General features: G+C 28.5%; 1 long non-coding RNA gene across 1 annotated transcript; it reads left to right on the forward strand.

Annotated features, from left to right (window-relative positions):
- Positions 1 to 841: 841 nt before the first annotated feature.
- Positions 842 to 1,196, forward strand: LOC136074769 (uncharacterized). Its single transcript, XR_010635411.1, has 2 exons — positions 842 to 902; positions 1,123 to 1,196. It is a non-coding gene; the product is annotated as an uncharacterized LOC136074769 (long non-coding RNA).
- Positions 1,197 to 25,568: the final 24,372 nt, after the last annotated feature.

Here is a 25,568-nt window from a genome sequence, read left to right on the forward strand (position 1 = left end):
TGTCAGCATGGAAAAGACAGAAATATTATAAAAATGGTTCAGCACATTTACTGCCAATAATAATCTACAGAGCGCAAACAAACGTTACTTTCCAATAGATAAGACCATTCGAAATCATATGCTGAATGCGAGAAGAAAACTTCGCAGATCTTTGATAGATCAAGAATGTTTGCATGATAAAATAAATGAATGGCAAATAACTTTCCAAGAAGCAGTGATAAAGTTTACACCAAAAGGTGCAAATACGGTTATTGATCCTGAGCTTAAGGATTCATTGTTATTTATCTATCAAGATATGTGGCAGAAAAGAATACTTTTGAGTTATGGAAATGAGTTAATTTTCCTTGATGCCACATACCGCACAACTAGGTATGCTCCACCACTTTTTTTCTCGTTGTTAAAACAAACATTGATTATCAGGTTGTTGCCATTTTTGTTTGTGAAAACGAAACCACATCAGCTATCACAGAAGTGCTATTATGCATTTAAAAATGGAACCCTACATTTCAACCAAAGTTTTGTTTAACTGATTACTCAAATGAAGAAATAAGGTTATTGGAATCGGTCTTTCCAGGTAAGGAGTGTTGCTTAATAATCATGTTTTGTTTGTTTTTTTAGTGTTAACTCAATTGTTGTATAAACAAAACTCTTTTTATTTAGGCTGTAATATTTTAATTTGTGACTTTCATCAAGAGCAAGCTTGGGAGAGATGGCTTTCCAAAACTGGTAATGGATGTTGTACTGCTTAAGATGCAGTTAAGTCAAAACTGCATAAAGATGCTCATGCAACTACAGAAGAAATTTGCCAAAATGCTGTAGAAGCGTTAAAATATTCTGACGTGTGGAAATATAACCCAAAATTAGCAGAATATTTAAACAGTACATGGTTATGTAACCAAAAGGTTAAATAATAGTGAAAAATAAAAACAAAATTGTTTTTTTTTTTATAAAATGTAAACTAAATACATGTCAAAAAATATAAAAACAATTTTGGTTTTATTTTATATCCATCCTTTAGCAGGACTTCATAAAAATGATTATTTATAAAGTGCTTTTTGATTCTTTTATTATTAATTTTATTACAGCATTTCCATTGCTTTTAGTATTAATATTGTCGTTTAGAGATGGGTATTTGCTTTTCGGCGACAACGCTTCTTGCGAAATATTAATACTAACAATGGCACTGAAAGACAAAACCAATCTTTAAAATACAGTTTTTTTGGAAAGAAGAAAAAATTCTTCTTTGACAGCTATGCTTAGTATGTGAATAGAAGACTTCCTACCTCACAACTATAAAAAGCTTGTAATTTTTATGTTAATTGTGCTACAACCCTCTATATAATAGTAGTGGTGATTTTATTTTAAAAATAAATAGTAATAAATGTATAACTAATGTAGCTGTTGCCATTACTGTGTCGTAAAATTGGATTTGATTAAATCTTGTCTAACTAGACAATCTCCTTTCATTTAGGTATGCTGATAAAAATAGGAGAGCCCATTCATCTTACAGAAAATATAAGGCTAACATTCCAGCATATTTGACAAATCGTCCACAACCTTTAGTAAAACATTGCATGAAAGTGATAGACAAAGTAATAAGCCTAAATTTAGTCAGAGGTAGTGCAGTAACAGACAGGTTATACAATGTTGCTTCATTTCAGAGTAATAGTAGAGAAACTTACGAATGCAATCTTGGTGATGCAAACCAATTGCCAAGTTGTTTGTATTCTGCTTGGTTATATGGTGCATATCCGTCCAAACATTTTTTTGCCATTTTTATTAAAAAAAATCTGTCATGGTCTGATTTTGATCCCTCTTATGGAGAATCAGCATATTTTTTGCTTGACCCATTGTCAGATGTTAGTGTTTTTATAGATTTGGCTTCAAACAATATATTTGATATAATAAGTTAAAAAAACTAAGTAACCATGGCTTAACTCGAAGCCTTAAACCATGGTTACTTCAGCAATTTTAACCTCGATAAAAAGCAAAGCAATATATTTAAGAAGTTCCCTTAAAACAAAAAATCTTCATGACAAACTAATTCTTGAGAAAACTTATAAAACCTATAGAAATTTACTTGTAACACTTTTATTCATTCATCTCACAAAAATATTCATTCCTCTCATACTGACTTTTTTCATTAAACCTACTGAAAAAAATGAAATAATATCAGTTATTCTTTCTCTAAATGATGGCAAGGCTTCTGGTCCAAACAGCATTCCAACCTTTATTCTAAAACATCTTGCAAATGATATTTCCTCAGTACTTGCTAAACTATTTGATCTCTAATTCGCTACTGGTATATTCCCTAATATTTTAAAAACTGCATCTGTTAAACCAATACATAAGAAGGACTCAAAACTTGACTGAAATAACTATAGACCAATATTATTATTATCAAATATCAGCAAAATTCTTGAAAAATTAATGTATTCTCGTATCTACCACTTTCTTGATAATTCTAAGTTTCTCTACGGCCGTCAGTTTGGATTTCGTTTAAAACACTCTACTTCCCATGCACTTATTAGCATTACTGAAATGATTCGTGGTGCGATTGATAGTGGTTTTTTTGCCTGTGGCGTCTTTATTGATCTCCAAAAAGCATTTGATACAGTTGACTATAAGATTTTAACTGAAAAATTGTATCACTATGGTATACGGGATATCGCTAATGATTGGTTTTCATCCTATATTAACAATCGCACTTAGTTTGTCTCGATTAATGGATTTCAATCAACATGTAAAGTTATTAAGTATGGTGTACCACTGGGTTCTGTTCTTGGACCTTTTCTTTGCCTCACTCTATAAACAATTCGATTGTTCATCATTTCGCTGACGACACTAATCTTCTATGCATAAATAAATCACTCGCGCAGCTTTGTAAAAAAGATAAATCAGATCTCCATCATTTGTGTCATTGGTTAAATAGTAAACGTCTTTCCTAAATATCAATAAATCTGAATTTATTATTTTTCACCCTCCAAAAAAAAAGATTGATAGTAATAATGTGAAAATTATAATTAATGGTAAAAGACTTTTCCCATCTAAATATATAAAATACCTCGGGATATTTCTTGACAAAAACCTATCATGGTATTATCAACTAATTCAATTAAATAAAAAACTCTCACGTGCCAATAGTATGCTGTCATTAATACGACACTATGTTCCCCAATATGTTTTAATATCAATTTACTATTCCTTGTTCTTCTCACATCTAAGTTATTGTTGCACTGTTTGGGGTCAAAAAGGTAGTTTTCTATTACATCGTATAAACAGTTTACAACGCACTTCCTTAGGAATTATGATATTTTCTCTCTTACGATCTAATATCGAAAATAGGTTTTCTGAATTGAAATTCTAAAATTTCAAGATCTTGAAAAGATTTTCTTCAAAATAACCAACCAAATTCGTTCAATAATTTTTTTATTAAAACAAGTGACACACACAAATATTAAACTCGAAATACTGAAAACTTTAACTTGCACACTTCCTTTTTCAGCACTATCAAATTTGGCAAGCTCTCTATTAAAAAGCAATGTATTTCTCACTGGAACCAAATAATACCATTTATAAAAAAAGAGATTTTAACTACATACCCTTTTATTACTAACATTCTTCATCTCAATCAAAACCAAATTAAGAAATTTATATTTGAATATATATTTAATGAATATTAATTTTATCTTTTACTATTATTGCTTTTTTTATATTACTGTATTTATAAAACTATTATTACTTTTATTTTATACTGTCTTTTTTAACTCTACTAATATTACTATTATCATTAATTTATCTTTGTCTTTTAAATATTATAAATATTATTTATAATGAGAGTGATAGTGATTCAATTGTAGTAATAGTTTTTATGGTTATTGTCCTAATTTTTGCAATTGTTATGTTTATTTTATTAATTTCTGTCGTAGTTATAAACTTTACAATAATTATTTTTACCATTAGTTATACTTTTTAGTAAAGTTATAATGATATAGTTACTATTTGTTTTTTTATTCATATTATTATTATTATTATTATTATTTATTATTGCAATTATTAATATCATCTTTATTTATTAGAGCTTTATTTTCCTTTCTTTCTTTTATTTTTTTTATTTTTTATTTTTTTCTTTTTAATTTTGTTTTTCTTATTTATATTTCTTTCTGTGTTTTATTTTTTTTTTTTTTTTTTTTTTTTTTTTTTTTTTCAGGTGTCACTCCATTGACTAGTTTTTAACTATATGAGTGACACCTAACCTTATTTATGTGAGTTTTTAAATATTATTGTAAATTTTCATATTTTATGGTTAAATAAATGGATTATATTATATTATATATTATATAAGTCTGAATAGCCCTAAAGATGCAAAACCACTGGAGGAATCTGTGCCATCTGAACATAATCAGCCAATACATAGTATTCATTGTATTAACAGTAAAGTCTTAAACCTTGATCAAATTGTAGCAGATGGTTTCTCACACGCAAGACACACACCAGCAGCATGTCGCGAGCTCCTAAAGGCAATAATAAAAATGACATATTTATGTGACTCTCAAATAGCTACGGACAATCTGTTTGATGAACTTTCTAAACTTAAAACAAGCTTTGCAAAAACTATTAAAAGCGAGCAAGGGGTTATCCTCCGTCCAATTAAAGAAACAGGAACTTGGCCCAAGTCAGATTCAAAATTACCAGATCTTTTTAATCTTCCTGTTTGACACAGAAGGAAAATGTTCAAAAGAGTTGGTTTGAAACATGAAAAGATCAAGGCAGCCTCAAATATCGATGTGCTGTTAAAAGCAAAAGATGAATCTTGTATGACTGAGATTTTAACTAATTATGTAATTGATGAAAATTGTGAAATGTCTAGAGTACCCAATGAATCCATCAAAACAATTGTCGATAGTGTATGTAAAGTAAGATCTAATCTTTGCCAAGAGTTAGACAAAGACAACATTGCTAATGATAATTTCCAACTTAAAAGGGATGTGCACTCTATTCAGCAAATGAAATGCTCATTGATTGGAGATTTAGAAAGGGATGACATAGGAAAAGGAAAAATGATAAATGATAAGGTCATTCACTTTTTTCAACAAATGATGCTAATTCAGTTTAACATTAACATTGGCCTGCAGAATCCAATTAAAAGAAAAGTTATGTCTTTTGATATATGTCCAAGCAATCCATTTGTGCAAATTCTTCATGATGGTAATCTACATTGGGTGTGTTACCACACCCAATGTAGATTACCATCATGATATATGCTTTTGACAGCCTTTTTCGTGGTTCAATAAGTATTGAGACAAAAAGGCAAATATGTTCTATTTTGCACTGTCCACAAAAAAAGATTATTATTAAAGTTTTACCATTTCCACAGCAAACAAATGGTGTAGATTGTGGTCTCTATGCTATTGCATGGGCTCTACAGGTATTTGAAGCAAATAAAATACCACCAAGTACTCTTATGTTTGAGCAAAGTAAAATGAGGATTCATCTTCTTAACTGTATGCTAAACACCCGGTAAGATGTTTTCCCAAGTGCCATTACTCCTTCTTTGTTTAGAAGATGTGTAGCAAAGAATTTCCACATTCCTCTACATTGTCGCATGTTTTGGATCCTTGAAGATAAGCACATTTTTAATAGGTACGTTATCATTTATATTTAACTTTAATATTGGTTGAGTGAACACAATAACTTAGCATGGCAATGTTCTTAGTGATTGTTTCCCTATAAATTTTTTACCATACATTTTAAGATATAATTGAAATCTATTTTTCTATTTATTACGTCTAATGAATTTGTTTTTGCAGGCAAATGGCTCAATGCTGTCTTTGTAAAAAATGGTTTCATCGTGAGTGTCAAAAAATTCCACTGTGTGCTTATGAAAAGGAAGATGTAATATGGAACTGTTATAATTGCCAGATGCACGCAGCATAAAACAGAGGTTTGCTCTGTTAATAAATGTCATAAGTCGTTAAGGTAACCCAATATACTAAACTGTAAAAATTATAGTTGCTTATTGTTACGAAGGTTATTATTATTGAAAGTATTATAATACATATTGAGATATGCTTTTTTATATAAATTTTTGTTATTGCATTTTATATTTTCAAAATCTCAGTTTTAAATTGACAAGCACACAGTAAATTGTTTATTAATAAAAAAAATTTAAATTTAATTTATTAATTGCACGTATTAATTGCAGTTTAGGTTTTTAGTATTCAATGTGTCTTCTTTATCACTGAAATTAAATGAAATAGCTCCATTCTTGCATTCCTGTTGTTGTTATAGTAATACATAAAGCTGGGAAATAACACCAATATTGAATATGCATATAGTTTGGTAATAATATCAGTAATCCGATTGTTGTTATTGGATATGCATATAGCTTGGTAATGATACCAGCAATCCATTTGTTGTTATTGGAAATGCATATAGCTTGGTCATGATACTAGCAATCCAGTTGTTGTTATCGGAAATGCATACAGCTTGGTGATGATACCAGCAATCCAATTGTTGTTACTGGAAATGCACATAGCTAACTTTTTAATAGCACTGGTAAGTTTTTTTTTAAATATTTTTTATCTATATTTGAAGTGGTACTCTCAAGTGCTTAATACATATTGAAGTAGAAATGAAAGAGGGTGACGAAATAATGCTTATAATGAAAGGGGTGGAAAATGTTATACAAAATCCAACAGGGGTTGTATTTCTTTTTAGTTCCAATAAATGGGGTTTGGATTGAGTTACATCTGAATTGCATTACTGTGGTTGTAATAATTTCAATTGGATTTAATATGCAAGCTTCATTGAAAGTTAGTTTTTGCTTAAAATTGGAATTTAGTTTTAGATTTAGGCATGCAGTTTATTTGTTTTTACTAAGTGAAAATTATTTAATACCGTCGCATAAATAAGGTCAGTGATAGTGAAATATTTAAAAAAAAATTAATAAACGTCCCCTCCCGAGTATTAAAAACCTGAGACTATACTATATGGACATCATGATCGACTTGCACTGTTAGTAATAAACTGTATTACTATGTCGCAACGTCTATTGTACTGCAATACCATAAAAAAATTTATTTCTTATTTTTAGCTAACAGCAAATATTGGCGCCATATGATGCAAGTTTTTTGTATAAATCTGTTATCACAGTTCGGTATTGCACCCTCACTTTCATTATTTTAATTATTCTAAAAAGGAAGTCATGTTTCTCAACCAAGATAATGAATGCAATAAATATTTAATTCAAAATAATATTTTGTCTTCATCTTATTAAATTAACCATTTATGACCCTGGACCCAAGGTTATAACAAAAAAAACGAAGGCTGTGCTTATCCTTAAAACTCTCAGTTTTTTCCGTAAAAAGATTTAAAGATTTAGCCCCATTAAGTGTGTTTTTACCTGCAACCTGTTTATGGTATAAACGAACAAACACCGCAGAAAAGCATTTGAGAAGTTTGAATTCCTAAGGAAACCGATGTAAATAAATATTCATAAACTAAAAGAGTTAAGTCATAGTATACACCAGTTAGATTTCAATCTTTTTCAAGGGACTTGTCATATCTACTTTTCTATTTCCCACAAATTACTTGTCTGTGTTTCTTAGTTCTTTATTTATCTATATTCGTATTAATATTATCCAATTAACAAGTTATTTATTATAAAAAAAATCATTGGCCTTGTTTTATTTCGTTGTTCAGCAAACTCAAAAGTCAGCTAAGTTAACTCTTTTTTTAATATAAATAATCAGTAATACAGTTATTGTTTTTTTTTTAAGGTTGTTTTGAGTAATGGGAAAAACTGTTATTTGATATGTATCATGTTTTCTGAATGAAAAAAAAACGGGTATAGAAGGAATTGTTGGTAAATGAAAAAAATATTGCCGTTGCTATGGCGGTTGTAACGGAGTATAAAATTACTAGGGTTCAATAAATTCTTGTTTTCAAAAGATCTTTAGGGGATGTAGGACTTTTTTTTTTATTTTATATATATGTTTCAGGGGGTAGTATCTTAAAAACAAGTTTTTTATAAATAAATATTATTTATTAAAAAAAATATTAAAATCTGCTTCCTACATCCCATGCTAAATATCTATGCGGATGTATTTTCAAAATTTCAAAAAAATGGGGAAAATACTTTAGTCAGGGTCTTCTGCACAGTGATGCTACCCACAAAAATGTTTAAACTGAGAAAAACAGTTTAAACATTTTTGTTTTATTTTTCAAAACTTGCAAAAACATCCTTCCTCCACTGAAACTTAATTTAAATTTTGACGGAATACTTATTGATGCATGCTTCTTTAAAAAAGCAATCAAGAACATAATATATATGATCAACTGCTCAAAAATATAGAGTTTGGCATATACCTTTAGTATGTAATAGCATATAATTTTTTTAAAATAATAATTTTTTTTTTTTATAATTTCTACATAAAAAAAAGTATATTGAAATAGAGATGTATATATGTTATATAAAAGATATATATTATTAATTTCTTTTTGAATATATTATTACCACCAAAAATATTTATAAAATTATCAAGGTACGAATTAAAATAAATTTGCAAAACAAATTTTATCTTAGCATCTTTTTAAAGGATAAATAAAGAAATTTAAACTTTGTATATATGCACTATATAACATTTGTATATAAGCACTTTATCTTGATTAAAGCAAAATAAAAAATTAAAAATGCTAAATGCCTTTCAAAACAAACTCGATGGCATTTTTATCAACAAACACTACATTAACATTTTAATCTGTAAAAACAGGAGCACTTGATAAAAACAAAGGGGTTGCTTGTCTTTTGACAGCTTTTCTTTTACTAGTTGTTACTGACAAATCTTCTGGCTCCGTAGACAACCCAAAATTACCTGCAAAATTTGAAAAGAAACGAATAATTTGACAAGAAACTGCTGCATCAATCTCAGATTTTTTTTAGTTTGCAGCTTACACCGCCGCCACCGCTTTTATTACACCGCCTAGTTTTTTCAAGTATTACTTTTTGCTTCAAATTTAATCCGAATACTACGTTGTTGCCGGGCAGCAGTAGCCATATTTCTGGAAATTGGTAATCCAATAGATTTTAAAGGTTCTAATTTTACTTTGCACCAGCATTAAACTGCTCCGAGTGTTTCTAAAAACTGCAGTTTCAACTTTTATTCGCCCGCAAAACTTAGTTTTAGAACATTTGGACCTAAGAACCCCATTAACAGATTCATTTTGATTTTGTGTCAGACCTAGCAAACAGCGATTAAGAAGCTCACTGTTTGTAAGATTTGTGAACAGTGGTCTTAAAAAGTTAACAAATGAATTTGGGAGTTGTTTAATACTATATGGAATTTATTTAACACTACAAAATTGTGATCTGTTTCTCCAATATGAACACCAAGATCAATATGCTTTGGACAGAGAGAATGTTGTTCATCTAAAGATTTTGAATTATCCTGAATCATATATTTATAAAATAGCCCACACAGCTTTTTTCATTAAATCAAGATTCCCACCGTTGTTACGGATAGCTTCCCCATAATAATTTTGCATTTTATCAATTATCTTATCTGTAAACCTTTTGCGACCTCCAACAGTCTTTACATCTAACAACTCGAGGCCTTTGTTCTTCCTTTTTAATTCCCTAGGACCAGCACCCATCCTCTTCTGAACATGTCCTACACATTCCTCATTTTCAACTTCATATCCATTTCTGAAAACTTCACTACATCGATTTCTAACTTTTACAAAACTGCGTCTCCGTCTCCAACAAACTTAACATACTTAAGTGCTCCTAATTCCACTGACCGCTAAAAAATCTCACAAGCACTATCGCTCTCCATGCTATCTGCTGAACCTTTGTGGTTAAACAAGGAAACACTTTCGGTGTAATACATGTCACTCATTAAACAATTCAGTACCAAAACCAAGTTTGTTTTTTGTTTCATATATGTATAACATACCAAACTCTTGACAATAGCATCAAGGACTTTGCCTGTCCATACAGAAATAACAAAAACAACACCAATTTTTGAAGCATGTTCGCGACGTTGCCATGTTCCATCAACTGTAACACCTAAAACATCGTTTATTAGCTCAATTTTTTCAGGATCTTCAAGTTGTGTATTTTTTAGCAAATGTTGACGTGCTTGATTCATTATTTCCTCCGCTTTATCTCTTGAATTAACATGGAGGTATTTTAAAACTTTTGTTGTACGGTGAATTATTTATAGGAGATAATAAATTATTTATAGGAGATAATAAATCCATATCAGCACAAAATTTTTTAAGACCAGCATGACCAATAGTTAAACTGGCATATACAGAGCGAACATTGACATCAAGTGGTTTTTCAGATTTTGAAAGGTACAATTTGACACGTGAACTAGTTTCAAATGAACTTTCTTTTAAACAGCTTGAGCATTTAAAAAAGAAGGTTTCAGCAAGTCCGTATTTGTGTGACGGCTTTTCTAAAAGACTAAAAGAGAAGATTTTTTACAAAGACCCAGTTTTTACCCAGTGAAACATCTTTAAGTTTTTTATGTAACAACTTTCCGTCAATTTATTTATAACCGATTGCATCTAAATGTACTCCTTGAGTTACATGATATAACCCAAGATGGATAATAGAGTTCCTTGTAACAGGCCTATTACTAATTAAATTTGATTGGCATTTATTTTGTCAGCACTTTTATTTGTACATTTTTTCTTTGATTTTTTATATCGAAGTTGAGTAGATCTTTTTTATGTTATTCTTTTAAAGAAAACCTTTTAAATATACTTTAAATAGAATCAGAAAGAAATATACACGACAATAGTATCAAAAACATAACAGAAGATAAATTAATGTCAGGAAATAGTAAAATAGTATAATTTACAAAAACGATGATTGAAGGTTAAAAATTTGTATTATTCATAAGATATAATCATTTTTTATTTTTTTATTTTGAATATATATTCGTCATTATTAATATAAGTTTGTACAACATTTTACCGTGAAATATATGACTGGAGCAAGTAGAAGACAATAGTCTTATCATCTTGCCCCATTTTTATTGTTGACAAAATATAACAAAATATAAACCAAATACAAATATAATAAAATATTTATAATACATATAATTTTTTTTATTTTTTACTTCTTTTACAATGAACATCATTAAATAACCAAGCAAGTAATTAATAGAATTTCTAGAAAAAGTGTAGATTTAAATTGAAAAAGGAAAAATTTTAAAAAAGAAAAAATTTTAAAAATAAGAGATTGTTTCATTAATGTTGAGGTCTAGTAGCTGTTGCTTTACAACGCATTTAAAATGTTGGAATGAGTTTATCGTTTTTTGATTTTGTTTGTTAGAAATGAGTTCCACAATTGGGGTCCTCTGCTGGATATTGAGAATTTAGATTGTCTTTTTTTTTTTTTTTTTTTATTCACCTCCTCAAGGCCGAGAAGGCCACTACAGATGAGGAGGCTACTTAATAGTGGTTATAACCCTCTCTTAACTCTATAACTCCGAACACGAACCTTGAGGAACAAGGCCGCTGCGCGGAGAAACAAGTTGAGCGCGGTACTACCAGGGACGTGGTGGGGATCGAACTCCGAACCTCTCGCTTATGAAGTAAGCGCTTTACCACTACACCACTACCGCATTTAAAGAGGTTTTCAGAATATAGTAGTTCTTGATAGAGTATTTTGTTTGATATTTGTGATTAATAAGGCGAAAAAAGTTTTGGAAGACTTCAGGGACCAGATCATTTTTGAGTTTAAACATGAACTGAAGAATGCAATAGATATTTTGTTCGTAGATATTAAGAACTCTAAGTTCCTTCATTAAATGTTTAGAATTGGCATTTCTATTTGCGTTTGTTAATATACGGCATGCTTGTTTCTGTTTTTTATATATTAGGCCTAGTTTTGATTGGTAGGTACTAGCCCAGTAATATTGCAGTAGTTAATATAGCTATGTATATATGCAAAATGAAATTTTTAAGGTATGCATTATTTAAAATATATCTGGTTTTATGCATAATTCCAATGTTTTTAGATATTTTGTTTTTTAATTTATTAATGTGGTCTTTCCAGCTAATATGTTCATCTAAGAATACCCCGAGAAGTTTAACTGAGAACGCTCGATTTAGCCTAACTTTGTCTAATAGAATATCTGGAAGTTTTAATGGTAGTTTGTCTGAATTGTATGGTTTTGTGAAAAAGATATAATTGATTTTCTCAATGTTAACAGAAAGTTTGTTTGCTTTAAACCAATCGCTCAACTCTTCAAGTTCCTGATTTACTGTATTAAAAAGTGTAGTAATGTTAGAGTGGGTATAGAAAGCTTGAGTGTCATCTGCAAAAAGAATGAAGTTCAATATACTAGAAGATAAAAATATGTCATTTAGATAGATTAGGAAAAGCAGAGGTCCTAGAATAGACCCCTGGGAAACACCACATGTGACAATTTAAAGGGGAGTGTATGTTTGATTATAAAATAAGGCTTGTTTACGGTTGTTTAGATAGCAACTGAACCATTTTACATTTTTATTTTTATACCATAATTATAAAGTTTGTATAGAAGGATCTCGTGGTCCACTGTATCGAAAGCCTTTGAAAGGTCGATAAATACTCCAAGGGTGTGTTTGTTTTTGTCGAAGCCACTTAAAATTTCGTTAACTAATTTTATTACAGCATGTTCAGTTGAGAGGCCTTTTTAAAATCCGTATTGGTTATTGTAGAGGATGTTATGATTTTGAAGGTATGTAAAGAGTCTATTATACATTATGCGCTCCAATATTTTTGAGAAGCATGGGAGTATGGAGATGGGTCTGTAGTTAGATAAAGTCGAGTCATCTCCGCTTTTCAAGACCAGAATCTTTTTCTGGACTGTATGGTTTCAAAAGCATTCAAAGGCTCATCAGGAGATAAGTCATACTCATCCATTGTAAAGTCTACTTTTTTTAAGTGTGATTTAAATAGTTTTTTACTTTGAGTTATTTTATTTGCTAACGTCTTACCAATGTTTATAAAATAATTGTTAAGCTCTTCAGCAATTTCTTTTTTATCACTGATAAATATGTTTTTATCATTAGTATTTAAACGTTTAGGCAGTGTATTACCAGTGTCAATCTTTTTTTTTCCTATTATTTTTTTTATAACATTCCATGTTTTTTTATTTTATCAAACAAGTTTTTTTAATTTTTGTATTTGTTTTCATTTTAGTAATTTTTTTTTTTTTTTAAAGTATTTTTTATAGAGTCTTTGTTTTTTTTTTGGAAGATTTAATAAGACCTTTAGAAATCCAAGGACTTTGTAAGCTTTTAAGTTTAATTATTTTTTCTTGCTTTGGAAACGCTTTTTCATACGCATCACTGAACTCTAAGTTAAAATATTCATAAGCGTTATTTGCGTCTTTGTAGTTGATGAGTTGATCCCAATCTACCAGTGATAGATAGTTGCGAAAGGTTTCAATGGTATTTTTATCTATCTTTCTTTTTTCGTAACGCTTATTAATTTGTTTGATTCCTTGATTTATTTTTCTTTGTATATTGAATTTGATGTGAAAAATATTGGGAAATGATCACTTATATCAGTTCTTATGATTCCGCTTTGAGTGTGATATTTCGAGAAGTTTTTAATAAAAATATTGTCTATAAGAGTTTCAGTTTGACGAGTTATGCGAGTTGGTTTATTAATTAATGGTAAAATATTGTGCTGATAGAGGAGATTTAGAAAGCGTTAGGCTTTATTATCATTTTTTAGGTTTTAAAGGTTTATATTAAAATCCCCCATTAAGTATATTTGTTTATTTTTCTCGTAACGCTTACTAAATACTGTTCTAAATAGTTTTCAAACGTTGTTATATTTCCGCTAGGTGGTTGATACGTTGCGGTTAAATAAACACTTTTTTTGTTATGAATCGGTAGTTCTATAGTTAACGACTCACATTCCGCATTACAATTACTAAGATTTTCTGATTTTTCAAAATAAATTGAAGTATGAATTAAAAAACATATTCCGCCTCCTCTGCCACCAACTCGGGTTTGATGAATTGATTTGTATCCTGGTAATTGAAGAATCGAGTTAACGGAATCTTCAATTTGACACCAAGTTTCTAAAAGACATATTACCTTGAATTCATGGTTTATGTTTCGTAACATAGCTTTAAGATTTTCAAAGTTTTTTTTAAGACTTCTAATGTTTAGGGTTAATGTCGAAAATAATGGTTGCGATGAGTTAAAATAACAAGATACTTCCTCAACATTAAAGTAACAAGAGTCAATTTCAATTTCATTAAAAAGATTTATATCAGGATCTTTATTTTTATTCAAAAGCAGTGAATTATTTTTATCAAAAAACTTAAAAGTTTTTGTTTTATTTGTTTTGTCAGCCATTTATATTATAAAAAATAAAAATATATTTTTGAAAACGAAAATTTAAATTTTTACTTACTTAGATCTTTCTTGGTAAAATCACTTTTGAATTTAATCATTTTGTCGTACCTTACAGCGACGTTCTCTCCGTTTTCTCTCCTTAGCTTCGCCTCTGAAAATAGCTTCTTTCTAATAATTGAAGTCTCTCGAGAATAATCTTCGTTTATATAAATGTTTAGTTCTTTGAGTCGGTGGGCTTCTTTCAGGATTTTTGTTTTGTATTTAAATCTTAGTAATTTTAGAATTATTGTTCTTGTTTTTCCGTCTTTTTTATACCCTATGCGATGGGCTTGTTGGATCTCTACTTCATTCGCTTCCAAAGTTTTAGAAAATAATTTTAAAACTTTATCTTCGGTCTCATCCCAGGTTTCGTTAACACTTTCCGTAATCCCTTCAATTCTAAGATTATTTTGTCTTGAGCGATCTTCTAGTATTCTATTTTTCTCATTAATATTTTGTATTGGGCTTTCTTTCTCTAAGTTGTTACTTACCGTTTTGACTTTCTGTTCAATTAAATGTTCGTGAAAGTTTAGACTTTCCTTTAACTCATTTAATTCTTTTTCTAGTTTGTTTATTTTGTTTAATTATCAGCAGATTTGTTTTCAATCAATCCCAATCGATCGTTTATTATTTTCAAATTCGAACTCAGAATGTCAACAAAGTTTTTTTCTTGTTGTTTTAGTATTTTTTCAATTTCTTTTTTGTATTCATTGAACATTTGAGTCAGCATTTTCTTTATTTCTGATACTGTTGCAGCCCTATTTTTTATAATACAATTCACAAGGAACGAAATATATCATAGAATATACAGATTTTAAGACACGTGCTCAACTAGACGCCATCTTTAACCCGCAATCTTTGAAAAAATTTCCTAAACGGTTTTGGATAATATAGCGGTTTTATTTTTTATAACCGTTTTTTACTATAATAGGAATATTGATACCCCTTTTTGATAAAAGGGTACCAATATTCCCTCAAAGTATCGTAGAATTAAATATATTTTTAACAAATAGAATTAAATCCATTAAAAAAGATTTATTTTAAAATAATTATACAATTAAACTGTTTTGAAGATGTCAACATTTAAAACTGTATACTTATTTTTTTTAGAAAAATTCAATCAATATCACAAGGAACGAAATATTTTTTTTTTTTATTTTTTTATTTTTTTATTTTAGTTTACATTATTTACATGTCGTAATTTACTTGTAATATATAAATATATAAACTTGGAATCTGGAAGAAGATCACAACGATCTTGTCGCCAGAACCATATAAAAATTACAATATAAATATAATATAAAGTAATACAAGTAGATTATGACAAAATAACAATCCAAAACATTTCAAATAATAAATCGTTAAAATAACATCTCAAAAATATTTCAATATATTATCCGTTGAGAAAATAATATTCTTTAATTTGTTTTTAAAAACAGAAAAAGAGATAGATGAATCAAAATTAGGCTGGACAATTTTATTCCAGAGATAAGGTGCTCGATAATCTATACAAAATTGATTAAACTTTGTTTGACAAAAGGGTTCTTTTAAGTAGTTTTTATTTCGCAAACTATATTTATTCTTTTCTTTAAAGGTAAATAGATCTTTAAAAACATGTAATAAAGGGTTGTTCATACAACAAAACGTAAAGAAGGATAAGCATTATTTGCTTATACAGTTTAAGTTCAAATACGTTTAATACATTCATTTCTTTGAATAAAGGTTTTGTATTTGAAAAACGATTTAAAAAATGTATTATTCGCATTGCATGTTTCTGATGGCGGTAAAGACATTGCAATTTACTTTTACCTGTACTTCCCCAGGCAATATTTGCATAGTTTATATAGCTATGAATAAATGAGTAGTATAGTTGTTTTAAATTATTTTTATTTAAATAATTTCTGGCCTTATAGAGGATTCCAATACTTTTCTAACTTTTGTTGATATATAATCAATATGAGTTTTCCATGTCATATTTTCGTCAAGATAAATACCTAGGAATTTTAAAACGGAATCTTTTTTTATTTCTACTTCATCAATATAGAGTTTTGGTAAATCATTGGGCAAAAAACGCTTTTTTGTTGAGGAGTGGAAAAGGATCCACTTTGTTTTGTCAATATTTAAGGTTAGTTTGTTGCATTTAAACCAAGTCGAAATTTTTATAAGTTCTTCGTTCATATTTAAAAAAAGTTTGTTAATGTCTTTGTTTGATAAAAATAAATTTGTATCGTCTGCAAACATGATGCTCATAAGGTTCGAGGCCTTACTTAGATCGTTGATGTATACTAAAAAGAGAAGTGGACCAAGTATAGAACCCTGTGGAACACCACATTTTATTTCAATTAATGTTTTATTTTGAAAATCAATAGGAAGCATATCTTCTCCGTGGTAGACGAATTGCTTTCTATTTGACAAGTAGCTTTTATACCATTTGATCAATTTACCAGTTATTCCGTAGAACTCGGAAAGTTTTTTAAGTAGGATATCATGATTGACTGTATCAAAAGCCTTTGATAAATCGACAAAAACACCAAGTGTATATTGTGATTTAGCAAAAGAATTTGAGACTTCACGTGTAAACTGAATAATGGCTTGTTCAGTTGAACTATTTTTTTTAAAGCCGAATTGATTTTTATATAGTAAATTATTTGAAATCAGGTAGTTGTATGTCTTTTCAAAGATGATTTTTTCTAAAATTTTTGAAAACGTAGGAAGGATAGAAATAGGGCGATAATTATTGACGTTTGATTTTTCACCGTCTTTATAAATCGGGATAACTTTAGCAATTTTTAATAGGTCAGGGAAAACCCCTTGTTGTATAGATGTTTTAAAAACTTTAAATAGAATATTTTTCAAACTTTCAAAGCAATCTATAATTATGTTACCGTTTATTCCATCGGCACCGATTGCTTTGTGTCTTTTTAGAGATTTGAAGGCTCTTTCAAACTCTTCAATTGATAAATCTAGGAATAAGTCATGGGGAGAAAGTAAATTATTAGAAGTTGTCAAAAAATCATTAAAGGAAGTATTCGTAGAAGGAATCCTATCAGCCAGCCTACTTCCGACATCAGTAAAGTATTTATTAAATTCTTCCGCTATTTCATTTGGTTCATATACACATAAATTGTTTATTTTAATCATTTTGCAATTTTCGGAACCTCGGAAACATATCATAGAATATACAGATTTTAAGACACGTGCTCAACTAAGACGCCATCTTTAACCCGCAATCTTTGAAAAAATTTCGTTAACGGTTTTGGATAATATAGCGGTTTTATTTTTTATAACCGTTTTTTAATAGGAATATTGATACCCCTTTTTGATAAAAGGGTACCAATATTCCCTCAAAGTATCGTAGAATTAAATATATTTTTAACAAATAGAATTAAATCCATTAAAAAAAGATTTATTTTAAAATAATTATACAATTAAACTGTTTTGAAGATGTCAACATTTAAAACTGTATACTTATTTTTTTTAGAAAAATTCAATCAATATCAATATATATATATAATATCGTGTTTATAAGAATGTTAAAAAAAATCACAGGTCATTGCAAATAGTGATAAAGAAAAGACCAAAAAAAAGAATATTAGAAATAAATTAACAACATAATAAAGGTTTCATAAAACTTATATATCAAGAGGTAAGATATAGAAAAAAAAAAATATAATGTGTTCACATATTTACATGCACAAATAAAAAATTATAAGATAAATATATACACAAAAAATAGTTTTAGAGGTAAAGGATGAAGTTAAATGTAACTTTTTAGGTAGAAGGTATGGAGTAACCAGGCAAATGAACAATTTATATACTGAATTAAGTGATAATACCGAAGAATTTTGGATGTAAGTATACAAACATTTACTTGAGAATTTTGTAATGATTATTCGTATTGCTTTATTTTAAAGTAAAATGATTTTAGACAGACGGTTTTGGATTGTACCAAAACTTGACATGCATATCGTAAACGTGAATCGAAAATTGAGTGATATATAATAACAACAATAATAACAACAATAATAACAAAAGGTGTGTTCTTGGGAGTGTCAAGTAAGAATCTGCAGAAATAATGAAGATCTTAGATTTTAACAACTGTTTTTCGCTAAATTTTTTAAGTTTATTATTAAAATCAATCACTGATTTAGCATTGACAACTTTACTGTCCAAGCGATTCCAATTTTCAATTATACGGCTCGTGAAGAAATGATACCTCGACAAAAAGTTTTGAACGTTCTACCTTCTCAACCTTTGTGTCCTCTAGTTAGTCTACTCAATACTTCATGTTTGTTTATGGCTTTTTACATTTGGATAAGACCAACGTTTTCTCTTCTATTAGTTAGGTTTTGTAAGTCCATTTTCTCCAATCTTTGCTCGTAACTGTCTCCTTTTTTGTAGCCAATTTTTGTAGTTTTTCATTAATTTTTTTCAATTAAGTTGATATCTTTAATAAAATATGGGTTCTATATTTGAAAAGCATATTCTAAGTGCGGCCAAACAAGAGACATATATAATACTTTTGTTTATGTTTTATCTGGATAGAGAACTGCGTGCTTTAACATATCCAATTTTTGATTCGCTTTACCATTTTTTCAATGTGGTATTCCTACTTTAAATTGTCCAAAACAAGATTTCTTTTCAATGATGTTATTATTAGTTCATGTTGGATGATCTCTGTTTCTGAGGCATTTTATTTATAATTTATTTTCGGATTATCACAACCAAAATGCATGATTTTGCATTAATATTTATTAAAACTAATTAGCCACTTTTTTTCCCAGTTAAATAAAATGTCAAGATCAAACTGTAGAGAGTGATTTGTTTTATTATTTTCTATAACTGCAATTAAACAATTCTCTGTTTTCGACTTGCCAAAAAACCTTTACACCATTGCAACTAATTTTTCAACAATACCAAACAACTTAAGTTTCAAGAGGAGTCTGAAATGCGGAACTGAATCAAATGCCTTTTAAAAATCCAAAAAGACAACATCAACACGTTTTCCTTTATTTATTGCTTCTGTTATTATGTCTAATGTCTCAAGAAGATTTGCCACACAATTTTTTGATACAAACAACAGAGGTCAATGAAATTAGGCGGTAGTTGCCTGCATGCAGCCTACCCCTTTTTTTAAAAAATTGGTGTAAAATTGGCTTTTAACCAGCTTGTAGGCAATATTCCAGTTAAATAAGAGTGGTTAAGATCACATACAGTGTAGCCTAGCTAAACTGTCAGCACACTTACTTAAAAATATTGGATGAACTTTATCAACACCTGGAGACTTGTGCATATTTAAATTTAATAATCGTTTTTTTATATCTCTTTCATTAAACATTGGGGTAGGGCAAATTTTTTCTGTTATACTTTCTCATATAGACATATAAGATAGACTTACGTTTATAAATACAGAACTGAAAAATCGATTTAATTGATTAGCAATAACTTAATTGTCAGTCGATATTTCGTCGTTTTCAATTGAAATTGCTCTTATTCGTTATTGTCTTTAGCTTTGAGTCTACTGTTAATGTTAGCATAAATTTGTTTTGGATTTTTTTTCCAAGAGGATATTGAGCTATATAGATAGTAACGTTTCAAAGTTAACGTAATGTCGAACTTTAGCTAACAAGCCGTTAGAACGGCTTAATTTGAGAGTTAGGTCAGTTACGTGTTTTGAATGAAAAATTCATCTTCGCAACACCAAGATAAGTTAAAAATTCATCTTCACAACACTAAGATAAGTTATATTATTAGATAAAAATTGTAAAGTTCAAGTATTTTGGAAGATTCTTGTTAGTTTTGTTAGAAAAGTTAATATGTTGCGTCTATTACTATTTCTTAATGTTTCTTCTGTCTTTTTAGTATTCAATGAGATTTTATTTGCTTGAAGCCATTTAACAACACTGGCCATATCCTAGTCAATATATTTATTTAGTTTTTCAAGAGAGCTTGTTATTAATTAAAGATTAGTATTGTCAGCAAAATGATACGTATTTGATTGTGTGATAGAAAGATGAAGATTATTGATATAGATAATAAATAGAAGAGGACCTAATATGGATCCCTGAGAGATACCAATGTAAACGCTTTTAATATCTGAGTAGGTGCCATTTAAGTTTACAAACTGTTGACAATTAGTAAAATACGATTAAAACCACTGCAAGGATATGCCGCAAAAGCCATAATAGTTGAGCCTCGATATGTCATAGCCTACGGTGTCAAAGGCTTTTTTTAAACCAATGAAAACCCCACAAGCAAAGTTTCCATTGTCAATACCAACTCTTATACTTCCTGTAGTTTTGATTAAAGCGTGAGCTGTAGAATGCTTTTTACAAAATCCAAACTGGTGTTCATATAAACATTGATTTTGGTTTAGGAAGTTATATAATTTATTATGCATAACTTTAGATAAGGATAACATAAGATTTGTAAAACTGTTAAAATCGTCAAGTTATGTTTTTGCCAGTGAAGAATGATCGCAACCTTTAACCGCAAAATATTTTGTCCATTTTTATGAAATAACTTCTTTTTTAAATTGCGAAACGCAATAAAATAGCCTTTTTTAAAATGCTGCAAAGAATTTATAGAGTTCACAAGTTAAAATGATCAATTAGAACCTTTACTAATTGATAAAATTAGCCGCGTAACTAAAGTTAAAATTACCCATTTCCCGGGTAAACCTTTGAAAATATTAAACCTTTATGTATGGGATAATAATATAATAGTCGAATCGTTTTAAAAAAAGTTATATTTAAACATACCCCAATACTAGAAATTAGGAAAATTTCTAAAAACCAAAATGGATTCAAACAGAACATTAAAGTTAATAGTGGAGGGAAAAAGTGTAAAGGTAGTTTAAATTGTGATACAAAAATGAAACTTGGCAAAATGGCTTTCAAAAACTATACAAATTGATAAAGAATAGGACCCAATTTATAAATGTCTTTGGTTTTGAGTTATAGAGTCTCTAATTTTTAAATAAATGAACTTAAAGGACTTCCACACATAGGGTAAAATCAGCTTTAAATTAAAGCGCAAACAATGCATGTGGTCAAACTATAAACGTTTTTAAAAATAAAGAAGTAAATAGTTTTTTTAGGTAAGTACAAAATTACATAAAAAAACTATTCAACTAAAGATTTTTCTTATTTTGTTTTAATAAGCTAGTAAATGTATCTTTCATGAAAAGTAACTTTCATGAATGAATAAAAAACGTGTTATTTTTTCAGGTTTTCCGGAGTTATTATAATTTACCAATATGTTTCCTTTTTATTTTTTATTTTGTTAATTTTTAACTATTTCCAAGCTTTTACAAACATTATAAACTAAATGTATCGCGAAAGCCGGCTGTTTTTTCCTATACAAATACAACGTTGATCAAATATTAGTTGTACTGTATTTATATTATTAAAAACCGTAAAGTGACGTAATTGAAAATAGTAAGCAAAGTTGCATTGGTCCAACGTGAGTAAAAACATCGCAAAAGTTAATTGTTTTCCCAATCTAAACCCAAGGTTGATCCAATGTAAATGGATCAACGTTGACCAAATGTGTAAAACCCCACATTGATCCAATGTGTATCTATTAACGTTGATCCAATGTTTATAACGCAACGATAATCCAATGTGTATAAATTAACGTTGGATTATATACATTGGATCAACGTTGACCCATATACGTACATAGAAAGAACTTTAGATTATATACAATGGATCAACGTTGTGTTTGCATCGAGAAAAGCTAGATTTATGAATATATACTTGAATAATTCATAAGAATTATTTTTCATCCAAATATTTCAATTGATTATGGAAACATATTTTGCTAATATACATTTTCTCTTACTTAACGAAATATCAAGCCACAAGTAAAACAAACATGAACAATGGTTCTTTAATCAGATGTTACATAAGCTTATTCATAAATCATCAGCAATGCTAACTCACCGAAAAAGGACAAATATAGCGGAGAGTGGAATACTGTAGAAACGAATATTTATTGACCAAAAATGGGATCAGCTAATAATGGACTATCTTTACCAGATGCAGTTGCATAAAGGAATTTTTTCAGATGTAACAGCATCTGGAAAAAAATATTAACTAATAATGCATTTTTTTAACCAGATTTAGTTTATTAAGGGTTGTTGAGTTTTCAGATGATAATAAACAGATGTTGTTAGAGTGAAAAAAAAAGTACAGATGATCACGAAAAGAATACAGACGATATAAGACTACTCCATAGATATTGTTGGACTGATGTAGTAATCTTTTACCAGCTTCAGTATGAAAAAATTTATGATTTGATTAATACAAACAGATAACCCTAGTATAATTTTAACCAAAATTTGACTTAATTAATTGCACTGTTATTCAAAATAAATTTTTTTTTGCAAAGATACCATTTTATTCCAACGAAGGCAACTGGTTCTCTAAATTGGAAAACTTTGATTTCTTAATCAGAACAGGTGATTTTTTTTAAAAAAAAAAAACCCAGTAAAGTCAACAAAAATTGATTAACAGTGATTTTTTTCTTTACAGTGAAAATTTAAACAGTTCATTCAAAACTTATAATAGGAATAATATTACTCTGACAAACTAAAATTCTACAAACAAAAATTTGTATAAAAGGTTTAACTGTTACGACGTTCTCTTAATTTATTGATTAAAAATCACTAAATGAAGTAAATATTTTTAAGATTTACAGTTGTTACTAAGTATTTTTGAATTGCGCTTGAACTATTTCTACAACTCTTTGATTTTATTACTGATTAAGTAAGGAAAATGTTATAGTTCCAATTAAGGAAACTTTGGACTGTTTTGTTATATTGCTGCAGTATCATACTTGCAGCAACTTTTGAGTCAATTTTATATTGTTATTTTGCTTTTTAAATCCCATTGGATTAAACACAAAAAACCGTAATTTTCCCCCATAGGTAATTTTGAATAAGCGGGTTATAATACCTATATTGATCGCGCTGTTGCGTAATCAATATAGTGTGAACACAAAATTAGATTACCAAAAAAAAAATGACGCTAAAAAACTTTTAACCAATAGTGCACATAGATTTTTCGAGGAATAACTTTCAAAATGTGTCAAAACTTAGAAAACAAGGCGTTTTAAAGAATGAAAAATATAACCATAATTCGTTTTTTTTCAAAAATAAATGCAGGTGTTCTTTAAATTAAATAAAAAACTGGATTTATATAAAAATAAATATAACGTTTTTTACAACTAAATTTTAACTTTGAATCAACTTAAAATACAAAGTTATGAAAACGTAAAAAAAAAACGTTCTGGTAACGTAAGATACACATTGAATCAACGTAAAATATTACGTAATATCGACTTAAAATGGGCCAACGTTATTTTTTGGTTGTTGGCGTTGTAGTATTTGTAGCCAAAATAATATAATGTTGGCGGTTGATGTTTGGCTAACGCAACGCGCAACATTGTTCTAACGTTTTATCAACGTGGAAGCTGGGTAGTGACATTATTAATTCTATTAAATCAAAAGTGCAATCACAGTGCAAGCTGGGTAGCGACATTATTAATTCTATTAAATCAAAAAAACAGCAAAGAGACACTGGGTAAGAAATATTATTTAGTAACCAACAGAAGTTCAAAGTAATAGGTTTAATTATACAACGATATATTTGTTTTTAATACACCTTTTTTTGTCATTTGTTTTTGACAGAGAATAAAAGTTATAAAGAAGACTAAATTTATCTTCTTATAGATCATTAATTATCTTTTATAAGTTACGACTGTAAATTCTTTTTTTAAAAACGTTTCATGCGTGATTCCGCTTCAAACTTAATTCATTCTTTGTTAACATTACTAATGAACACTATTCTTTGTTTATAAAATATTAAAACAGGTTAAAATTAAATAAGAGTAAGTCGGAGATTTTTATTGTTAGACATACTAGTTTCCGCGCCTGATTTTTTGAGAGATTCCGTACGTGATTTTTCAAAAGTTTCCGTGCGTGGTTTTTTGGAAACGCTCTATTTGCATTGAATTTCAATTCTAGACTGTGTCCATAAGAAATACCTGAATAAAGATATTTTATTTATAATGAAGCCTGTGAAATGAAAAACATATATCAAAAGATTTGCAGATGAATGTTAATTAAATAGACACACAGCAAAAATTGAATGCAATCAAGTTATAACAAAACTTATTCCTCACAAATTAACTATTTGCTAACACAGAAATGAACTGAAAGCTCGTAAAATTAGTGTTATTGGTTTAAAAAAGATTTAATAAGACGTATAGAGGACTCGGTGTAAATGAACAATGTAAGACTTGTTTGTTAAAAATCGTTTTTGACGGAAATGGCCTGTATGTTTTAAATAAATTGGATATAATATATGTATGAATTTCCGTTCACACTGACAAAGAAACATATTTTATTTTAAACGCGTTTTATGCTTTTAATGTTGCAAACTCTATGAAACAGCAATAAAGCAAGATTGCAATGGCAAACACCGTCAGTATGACAAACAGGCCAATATATATGCATATATATATATATATATATATATATATATATATATATATATATATATATATATATATATATATATATATATATATATATATATATATGTATATATATATATATATATATATATTTGAAATAAACAATAATTTAAAAATCGTGAATTTTCTTGATGTCACATTTAGCCTCTCGGAAAATTCTTATTGACCTTATAAAAAAACTAATAATGAATTGTCGAATATTCATATAAATTCAAATCATCATCCTCAAATTTTAAAACAAATTCCTATTTTAATTAACAATAGGCCTAATCAAAACTCTTCTAATGAAAATATTTTGAACTCTTCCAAACGCGCGTATGAAGTTGCTCTTAATTAAAGCGGATTAAAAAATTTCGAGCTAAAATTTGAAACAAAAAATGCAAAAAAGCAAAATAGAAATAGAAATGTAATTTGGTTCAACCCTCCGTACAGCAAAAATGTTTCAACAAATATTGGAAAAGCATTTTTAAAATTAATAGACAAGCATTTCCCTCCCTTTAATAAATTTCACAAAATTTTTAACAGAAACACTTTAGCTTTACTAACCAGTACAGAAAATATTGAAAGAACCATAAAAGTCCACAATTTTGCATTGATTAATTAAAATAAAT

Source organism: Hydra vulgaris, chromosome 01 (genome assembly GCF_038396675.1).
Source record: "Hydra vulgaris chromosome 01, alternate assembly HydraT2T_AEP".
Classification (NCBI taxonomy): Eukaryota; Metazoa; Cnidaria; class Hydrozoa; order Anthoathecata; family Hydridae; genus Hydra; species Hydra vulgaris.